This window comes from Halyomorpha halys, unplaced genomic scaffold (assembly GCF_000696795.3).
Source record: "Halyomorpha halys isolate HHAL.00 unplaced genomic scaffold, Hhal_1.1 Scaffold171.1, whole genome shotgun sequence".
Taxonomy (NCBI): Eukaryota; Metazoa; Arthropoda; class Insecta; order Hemiptera; family Pentatomidae; genus Halyomorpha; species Halyomorpha halys.
The window spans coordinates 277,155-287,467 of record NW_027115842.1 but is presented as its reverse complement, the minus strand read 5'-3'; the positions used below and the strand labels follow the sequence as shown (position 1 = coordinate 287,467).

The following is a 10,313-nucleotide window of genomic DNA, read 5'->3' as shown; positions in this document are numbered from 1 at the left end:
TTTTAAGAAATTTTGCTTTTTAAAAAGCTATATCTCGACAACTATTGGACCTAAATAATTCTTTTAGGGCTAATATTTCAGCAAATTTAATTTTTTTAAATTAATGTTCTCTTAGATTTTCTGGTGTTGTTGGTAGTTTTTAAGATATAGAGCTCCGAATGAAAAATCAATGTTTTTTAAGGTTTTGAAACAGCCACCATTTTTTAATCCCCCTACCTATACTTGGCAGACTCGTAAATTTTGACTAGTAATTATACACAGTTTTTATTTAAGTAATCAAAAATTGGGGTGAGATAACTGCCTTTTTTTTTTCCCGGCTCTTGTACTATAGGGACACAGGGACAGGGATGTCTGGAAGGAGAAGTGGAAAGAACTCACCTCCCAATAGGGCTGGTCACCCCAGGAAGTACTAACTATTCCTTCCGAAAAGGAAGGCCTATATAGGAAAGGATGCAGAAAGATGGAAAGAAAATTGATAGAAGTTAATGTTTTGTCAATTATTATATATATATATTTCTATCTTCTTAAATGTTTATATTGTATTTTGTATGATTTTAATTAATTTCTAAAATATTGTAACAAAGTATGAGAATAAATAACATGAAATAAAAGTTAACTAAGTTATGGCTAAAAATTATTTCAAATATATGAAAGTATCTATAAAAATGAACAAAGTAAATTAAAGAATACTTTGAAGAGAAGATGGTTGGGGGTGCGGTCAGTTGAGAGAGCTTATTTAATAGTCAGAGTTTTGGCCACAGTTTCTTGCCTTCATCAGGGCTACTAGTAGAAGATCAGAAATGTAAGTGGCTCAGTGGTGCATGCGGTATCACTCTGAGAGTTACCACTGGGAAAAAAAAAATTATGAAACATTATGCACTCAATAAATTAATCTTTATCATAATGTCTAAAATACAATTATTCTCACAATTAAAATTATTACATTTACTAGTTTACAATCTCTATTTCAGTTACTCATTTTATCACACTACACTTATTTTTTTAATATTTTCCATATTTGTAACATATTTTAATATTTATTTTTATTGGAAGACCGTTGATGGATAGTGTATAATATGTAATAGGAAGATGGTCCGAGTGCAGTCAAAAGAATTCAAATAATGATTAAACTATTTATTGTGAGCCAACGTTTCGTCTCACTTTGCAGGGCTTTGTCAGAGCTAAAAAAGATACAAACAATAATGGAACAAAGTAGGAGAATGGATAACAAGAAATAAAAGTAAACTTAGATATGGAAAAAAATGATATAAAATATATGAAAGTATATGTAAAAATGAACAAATCATTTTCATGAAGAGAAGATGGTTGGGGGTGCGGTCAGTAAAAACTACAAATAAGTTGAGGGAACTTATTTAATAGTGCCAATGTTTCAGCCAGAGTTTCTAGCCTTCATCAGGGCTACAAGTAGAAGATCAGAAATGTAAGTGGGCTCAGTGGTAACTCTCAGAGTCTTACCGCATGCACCACAATAAATAGTTTAATCATTATTTGAATTCTTTTGACTGCACTCGGACCATCTTTCTATTACATATTACACACTATCCATCTTACAATAAAAATAAATATTAAAATATGCTACAAATATGGAAAATAGTAAAAAAATTAGTGTAGTTTTGATAAAATGAGTAATTGAAATAGAGATTATTAACTAGTAAATGTAATAATTTTAACTGTGAGAATAATTGTATTTTAGACATTATGATAAAGATTAATTTATTGAGTGCATAATGTTTCATAATTTTTTTTTTCCGGCCAGGACTCCCATTGGAGTGCTATACTGCATTCCATAATTTAAGAGGTTTTAAAGAAAATTGACTATTGATAAATAAATTGTCAAAGACAGAATAGCCTGCAATTATTTTGATTACCTATATTTTGGCTGTGATAGTGTAATAAGATCCTTGAAAATGGCAGAAACGTTTGTTTAGGTAATAAAAAAGTGTTGAGACCAAATGGATGTTTTTTTTAATAACTACTGAACAAATCTGTCTCAAACAAAAATTTGCATTAAGTGGAGAAGATGGTCTGGGGTGCGATCAGCAAATAAAAAAAAAAATTATATATTTGTGTCTCGACCTAATTTAAAGGTCTTCATCAGGGCTATAAAACAACCATTATTTCAATGAATTGAAAAGAAAAAGTTGTTGATTAATAACCATGGAATTAAACAGTAGCAGGCTGATAACAATGAAAGAAGTATAATATATAGGTTAGAAGTATGCATAAGGTAAAATATGTAAGTAGTGTCACATTGATACTTCTTACCTATATAATATATTTCATCTTTCATTTTTTTTTCTATTTTCAATTCAATTGTTTTTTCAAATTTGTTAGTCTATTATTTCTTTTTATTTTCATGTTTCTCTGAATGATGTTTGTTGAAAGGTTGAAATGTGGGGAGGATTAAATAATTTTTTGTTGACCACACTCTCCAACGTTCTTCTCCACTTATTAATCTACGATCAACTATCTACACCTCATTGCATTATATATTATATATAAATATGGAAAATATTTTAGTTTAACACTGATTCTTCATTTAAATAAGATTACACTTTTAACATATAGTTATTATTTAGTTAAACTTAAAGCTGATATCTTGAATTGGAAGATTATGAACAATAATTATATCATGTTATATGATTAAAAAAAAAAAAAACTTTCAATATTAATTTCATAACAATGTTGTTCGAGTCAAAAATACTCTTTTCTAATAAGACATAAATTTTATTCTAATAGTTGTCAAAAAAATTATGAACCAAGACCATATACATTTTATGTTATTCAATATTTTTAGCATATGAAAAAAAAAAGTATATTAATTTATTACTAATAAAAAATAATATTTGTACGAAAAAAGTTAACGATGATATAAAATTTTATAGAACTAAATTACTGTGATAAATCTGAATTATAAATATTGGGCGATTTGAAAATGGGCGGGAAAGTGGAACTCTAGCGGGGCTTTAGCTAACTATTAAAATCAACATTCTCATTCCACACAGGAGTAAGCAAACTCCCTGGAGGGATGTTGGGTCTCTGCAATTTCTCTGCTCAGAGGATTCGTGAGAATTCGTTTTGAAATTTAACTTAATTTGTGACGCGTTAATTATTACTTTAAAGTTTCGGACGTTTTCGGTTATGAAAAGATTAAAGTGGTTTCGGAGACTAATTCATTAAATCACTGCCTAGAAATCTATTTTCGTACACCTGACCCCGGCCCACCATTGTTATCCTTCTTAGAGGTAAGTAATTTTTAATTCATATTTTAATTATTTATTAGAAAAAAATATCATTTTTTAATATGATCGTACATGATTTAAAAATAACTTTGTATTCCATAGTGAGAGAGACTTGTGATTTTTTTAAAAAATCTTTTAAGAGATTGATAATTTTTATTACAAACTATAAAATTTATTAGTTTCTATTCAATATAGAGTTATAGTCATTGATTTCTTTCTTTGTGTTAACTGTACATTATCAACCAATCTTCAGAAATCCATACAGGTTAAGTTTACCTTAACTGATATATTTCAGTATTATAACTACTTTGATTAGTTATATTATAATTGTAATAGATTATAATTGATTTAAATATAAATTTAAAACATTTACCGGCCCATTTATTAGTTAGATTTGAGAAGGTTATGCTGCATTGGACTGAGTGGCCGTATAGCCCAGTTTTTGTCAGTCCATATAATCAATACTTCATGTCACATCCTCTCCCGCCCTTTGCATCTTTTAACTCCGTAAGATTCATTATTAACATTATGATTTAAATATATTTTAATGTGATATTTTATGTTTCAATTATTATTCTCTTAATGCATTGATGTTTACTCGATTTAGTCAGATTTATAATCACAATCCACACTTAACTATAATACCAGATTCATTTAAAGGAATAATTTAATGTTATGTTTACTGATAATGGTTTGTTTGATTCGAGAAAACTTTGTACTCAAGTATTCTATTTATTGGAATTAAGTTTAATTTCGTTATCTATTTGATGTAATATAGATCTGCCATGACATTTATTAACAATTAATTTCTGATTGATCTTGTTGAATAATTTACGAAATTGTTCTCGTATATTACATTATTTTCATCCCCAGCTTATATGGAATTATTTCATTTTTATGTAGCAATTTTATTTCAAGAGTTATCATCATGTCATTAAAATCTATTTGTATTTATTTTATTGAATTTAATTTTTGGTTTCATTCTCTGTCATAAGGCAGATAAAAAATCAATGCTTTGGTTGTCTAGTTTTTAACCTAAAATTATTTATACATTTTTAATATTATTATTATCAAATAACACTTGTTTAACTTATTGTAGTTTAGATTTTCAGCCATTTTTCTCTTTGTCAAGATATCCCATTGTCACATCAGCGTTAACAGTACTAAAAATAAATATGTAGTCAGATTAAGTTAGTGATAAGAATTTAAAATGAGAAAATATTGAAAACACTACTTTGCTTTGATAGTGGTACAACTTATAAAAATTTGTATTTAATTTTTTATTGGACGTAATTCAAAGATAGTACCGTAGATTGTAGATTCACAGCCTAAGATCTATGGAATACGTCCAATAGATTTTTTTTTGTTCCACTATAAACAAAAAAGCGAAAAATATTTTCACTCAAAAATTATATTTATTATTATTTGATAATCTAATATTAATAAAAAAATTTATATGAAATAGTTATTATTAATTATCTTTGCCTGGTTATAGTTAATTGCATATAATTATTTAGAGGAAAATTTAAATTTCTGCATTTTTCATCAGTATAGTATATTGATCCTGATTTTCATATCCTAGGGCTTACATAATATCCAGAATTTTTTTTTGGCAAATAGATTTGGAGTTTAATGGCAGAATTTCCTTCTCCCAGGTATAATTTCGTCCTAAGGGTTCTTCAGGCTTTGTCAGGTCACTGTTGTCACACCCGGCCTTTGATGTAGGTATCCCTAGGTAGCGAGTTCGGTCGGGTTCTATGTCGTAGGCTGCAAGATTGGATAACAGAAAAGGGCGGTTGTATACAATTTTACAATCATACCTTCCGAACATGTGGCCTGGGAGCGACATTTTCGGCAAAATTTTCGCGGACCTTGAATACAAGAATTGGAATAGAAGACAAAAGAACAGGTGGCCAATCCTAACAAAGGATCTTCGTAGTTACAGGCCATCAACTCCATTAGTCCAAGAGCCCGAAAGAAGAAAAAAAAAACACATTTATTTCACACTAATTTTTTTAGCACTTTAATGCAGGTAAATTTGCTACAATAAGTACCCCACTATTGTAGCAAATTTACCTTATTTTTAATTATGTCCTGTTTGGGTTTTTAGCATTGGGGTGGTTTTAAAGATATAGAGCTCGGAATGAAAAATAATTTTTTTTAACTTTTTGAAATAGCCGCCATAGTATATTACCTCTGACTGAGGTTGGAAGACTCATAAGTTTTGACTAGGAACTACACAGTTTCCATTAGAATGATGAAAAATTGAGTAGAAAGACTTTTTTTAATCCCTAATCCTCCGAGACCAGAATGAGGATTTCCTTTAGTTCGGCAAAGAAGAAATATGAATTAATTGTGATAGGACACTTTTATTATCCTGTTGTCGAAAGGTTAGTTGCTATTAAATCGAAAATTCGACTGAATAACGACTTATTAAAACAGCTCGAAGTAGGCAAGTATACAATTACGGAGAAACGGAGATGGTATCATTCCTTCCAATAATTTGAAAACCAGGAAAGCTGGGAAGTTTGATGCCAGATTTCCTGGTAGCCTAATCATCAGGTCAACCAAAAACATAATAATAATAAAGACCTAACGACCCCGAAGATTCGATGCCGATACAATCCTCTCAGTGATGCCCAACTAACGCAATTCCACTGAATCAGTTTTAACGCAATCCTCCTATCTACGTTTCGGTCTACCCATCGGTTCAGTGTTTATTAACATTTTAGGGATCCGCTCGTTACTAAGCCCTACAACCTTACACGCCGTAATGCTATAGCTTGAATTATATTTACCGTGTAGGTCCCTTAATTCAGAGTTGTGTAATCTCCTAAATTCTCCCGTTAATTCATCCTTTATCGGTCCGAATATTTTTCTCAATACTTGATTTTCGAAAACCCTAAGACGCTGTTCATCCCTTAGTGTAAGAGGCCACGCCTCACATCCATAAAGAACAGTGGGAAGGATAATAGTTTTGTAAATTCTAATTTTTAAGTTTTTCGATAGAAGGCGCGAGCTAAGCAGTTTCGAAATTGAAAAATAACAAGCATTTCCCGCCTTCAACCTAGCTTTTATTTCCTGATCAATTTTGTTTTTTCTAGTTACCGTAGAACATAAATACTTAAACCTATCTACCTGTTCAAACGTATTTCCTCCTATATCTATATCACCGAAAATGCTCGCGTTTCTACTGCTAACCATGTATTTTGTTTTATCCGTATTTATTTCAAGACCTAGTTCCTTACTGGAGTTTATTAGCGTGGTTGTATTTAGTTCTATAGGTTTCTTGTCCTCACCCAATAATACCAAATCATCTACATACCCAACCACCAGTATTTTACCACCCAAAGTTAAACCCTTTTCGGTATTCATCACACTTTTAATGACGTGTTCTAGTGATAGATTAAATAAGATAGGTGATAAAGAATCACCCTGTTTTAAACCCGACCTTATTCGTACCTTATGAAACGTTTCGGTCATGCACATCCGTACGAGATTTACTAACTTCTTTGGTATTCCCTGTTCGATCAGAATATTATACAGCTTCTGGCGGTCAAATAGAATCGTAAGCCTTTTGGAAATATATATAAAGCTGATGAACTACCCCGTTGTATTCCAATGTTTTCTGCAAGATTTGCCGTAATGAAAAAATTTGATCAATAGTTGAACCAAAAACATATACCTTACAGTTTTTATTTTCACTTACTTATATATGGAATGTGGAGAGAGGGTGGCTCAGTGGTAAGGCACTGTGCTACTAACTCCAAAGACCCGGGCTCGAATCAGGGCTGTGACCGATAATTATTTTCCCCTGGTTCGGGAACCCTTGGAATTCATCTTCTTTTCTATAATCCGAATCTTTTTCGCTAAAATCGTGTGACTTTATAAAATCGATTTTTTACAATTTTTTTTTAATTTCTTTAAAACGGTTCTAACAATTTTAATTAATCTCTGCAAATCAATAAAATAATGAAATGGTCTTTGATATCAGCTGAGTTTTACCCTAATTTATATAGTCTGACAGGGCTTAAATATGATATGATACGTTATGATAATATGATATACGATATGATATCATATATAATAGATATATATAGATATGATCATATGATGATAGATATGATATCATATATAAAAGATAATATGATATCATATACGATATGATAATATGATACTTTTTAAAAAATCGTCCTCCAAAGTCTTTTCAAATTTGTTTATTTGAAAAAAATAATTGGTCGAATAATAAGTAAATTCCGGTTTCTTGTCAGATATTTATTTTGCTCTTATTAAATAACAAAATTATATTTATTTATTATCTATTCTCTATGATTATCTATAACCGTCTCCCATCTTTCTGGGAGTTTATCAATTCCTTTCTTGTAAACATATTAATTCATAATCTGAACACTTTCTTGAGACTGTTTTTTTTATTATTTATTTAATGTGATTTACAACTGTACAAATAATAAATACAATAAGTAAATATGTTGTATGGTTCATATACACTTGAAAATCTTGGGAAGGAACCTCCCAATGGTGGTACTTAATCGTTGCTTTAAATTAAAAGATCCCGTGGCCATCTTCTTTTCAGACGCCTCGGAGGATTATCAGGGATTGTTAAGGATGAAAGATTAAGAATTAGTGGGTTAGGATGAGTAAGGAGTTTGGAATGAAAAGACGCATATCTGTTTTGGGCCAAATCTGCAACGAATGGGATGTTAAGGTCTTTCTGAATGAGTTTATTTGTAACGTAATAAGGAGCTTCAAGGATTTTACGAAGGATTTTGTATTGTAAGGATTGGATGCGGGAGGAATTTGATGGTTTAGTAGAGCCCCATAGCTCAATTCCGTATGTCCAAATTGGTCTGATTATTGTAGTGTATATTAATTTTTTTTAGTAAATGGGAAGTTTAGAGCGTTTGTCAAGTAAGTGTTGTAGCAATCGGAATCTACGAGCAGTTTCTTGTCGTTTCAGTATTGTGTGTGGATTCCAAGTAAGTCTCTTGTCAAGATGGAGTCCTAAGTATCAAATCTGTTCAACAGGCATTAGTGGTGTATTTAGAAAGAATACAGGAGGGCAGAGGTTTACGATGGAGAGTAAAGGTGATCTGGTGGGATTTGTCAGGATTTATTTTGATTGTCCAGTTTTTACACCATTCTTCAATAGATGTTATGTGTGCCTGTAGTGTTTGTGATGCATTAGTTGGGTCGTTGTTTACAGAAAGTATACATGTGTCATCAGCGTATGTTGTTAGCACTGTGTTAAGGTGGGTTGGGATGTCAGCTGTATAAACCGTATAAAGAATGGGACCTAAGATACTACCTTGAGGAACACCGGCGGACTGAGAAAAGAGAGATGAGTATGCTAGGTTATGATTTACTTTAAAGGTTCAATAAGTGAGGTAGGAGCGGATTATAAGGAAATATGTTGGGGGTAGGAATTGACGAAGTTTATAGAGCAGACCTGGATGCCAGACTCGATCAAAAGCTTGTTCAACATCGAGGAAGACTCCCGTGCAGTACATACCGCGCTCCAATGTGGAAGATATGACATCAACCACTCGATGACTCTGTTGTATGGTAGAATGAGATGTTCTAAATCCAAACTGGTGGTCAGAAATAACATGATATAAGTCAAGGATTGGATAGAGGCTTTTTAATAAGAGTTTTTCTGGGAATTTGCCCATAGGCAATGGGCGGGAGTGAAATAGGACAGTAGGAAGATGGATATTCAAGTGGCTTGGAGGGTTTGGGACATTTTCCAAGAATCGGGGAAATAGGTGGATCGGAGTGCCCTGAGACTGGTTAATATTATTTAAATAAATAAAAATTGTTTATCCATTTTAGTCTCAAAACATTTTTATTCGTTTATAAGTCCGACGTTTCGGCCATTTCGGCCTTCCACAAGGACAATCTTAATACAATTTTAGAACCAAATCATTGAAAAGACAACTTCATACAAGCTATTCTGTCCAAGTTATTTATATCAGTCCAAACATTACCTTAATCAGTTAATAGTTCACTCTAAATTAGGAATTTAAAATATTTATCACAGTCAACAGTAAAATTTATCAGAACAAAAATTGTTATAATTTTGACTAATTAGGGTAATTTGTGGACTGATATAAATGACCTGGGTAAAATAGCCTGCATGAAGTTGTTTTTTAAATAATTTGGTTCTAAGATTATCCTTGAGGATGGCCGAAACGTCGGACTTATAAAGGATTAAAAATGTTTTGAGATTAAAACGGATAAACAATTTTTATTTATTTAAAAAATAAAAACATCTTACTCTAACGGGAAAAGACGAGACCGCACTATCTTTCCTGATTCATTATGGCTTCTTTATCTTTAGTCAAACTGCTGTATTCCTATCAGGAACAACATTTTTGTTCATTATTTCCGTCTTCCCTTTTCTTTATTTTTTTTTTGTTTTTGTTTTTCCAAAAATTACAATAACTTCAACACTTGCCCACTAATCTATACCACTCTCGGTGCCGTATGTAAGGTGCTAAGTGAAAGGTAACGCTTGGACCCAGAGATGGGCAAAAATTAGCTATAGTTGAAACTAATAGCTAATGTTGCCATTGTTACGACCCTTATTCATGAATGAACCATTGATAAATAAATATCGTATCCATGTAGATTTCCACTAAACCTTCGAATTCCTCTCGTATACAACTCTTACAATCCAAAATCCTTCGTAAAATCCTCAATTCTTACCCTAAGGGAACTATTTATCTCAAAAGATACAAACATGCAGTATACTTATTTTTTGTAAAACGACATTTCTTTTTTTTTTAATATATTGTATTAAGAGTTAATATTAAAAGATATAATCAAGAAAATATATAAAATAGTTTCGACGATTTTTGGTTTGGCCCTGCTAGGTTAGTTAAATCTCGTGGATTATTATGAAAGGAATATGGTCCGGGTGCGGTCAAAAAAACTCAAATAGTAGAATTATACTATTTTAATGAGCCAACGTTTCGCCCCACGTTGCAGGGCTTCGTCAGGGCTATTTTGACGGCAGTCAAAACAAAATAT

General features: G+C 31.4%; 1 protein-coding gene across 11 annotated transcripts in view; it reads left to right on the top strand.

The window, feature by feature from the left end:
• The first annotated feature begins 2,867 nt into the window (after positions 1-2,867).
• The window catches only part of enc (encore), a 130,659-nt gene continuing 123,213 nt past the window's right edge, over positions 2,868-10,313 (top strand). For 6 of the 11 annotated variants that reach the window (XM_067052800.1, XM_067052796.1, XM_067052798.1 and 3 more), the window contains exon 1: positions 2,868-3,266. The gene's annotated coding sequence lies outside the window, so the exon portion shown is untranslated. Of the gene's footprint in view, positions 3,267-3,731; positions 3,771-10,313 lie in introns of those variants that run through there. The other 5 variants (XM_067052802.1, XM_067052803.1, XM_067052804.1 and 2 more) reach the window with 4 other exon arrangements.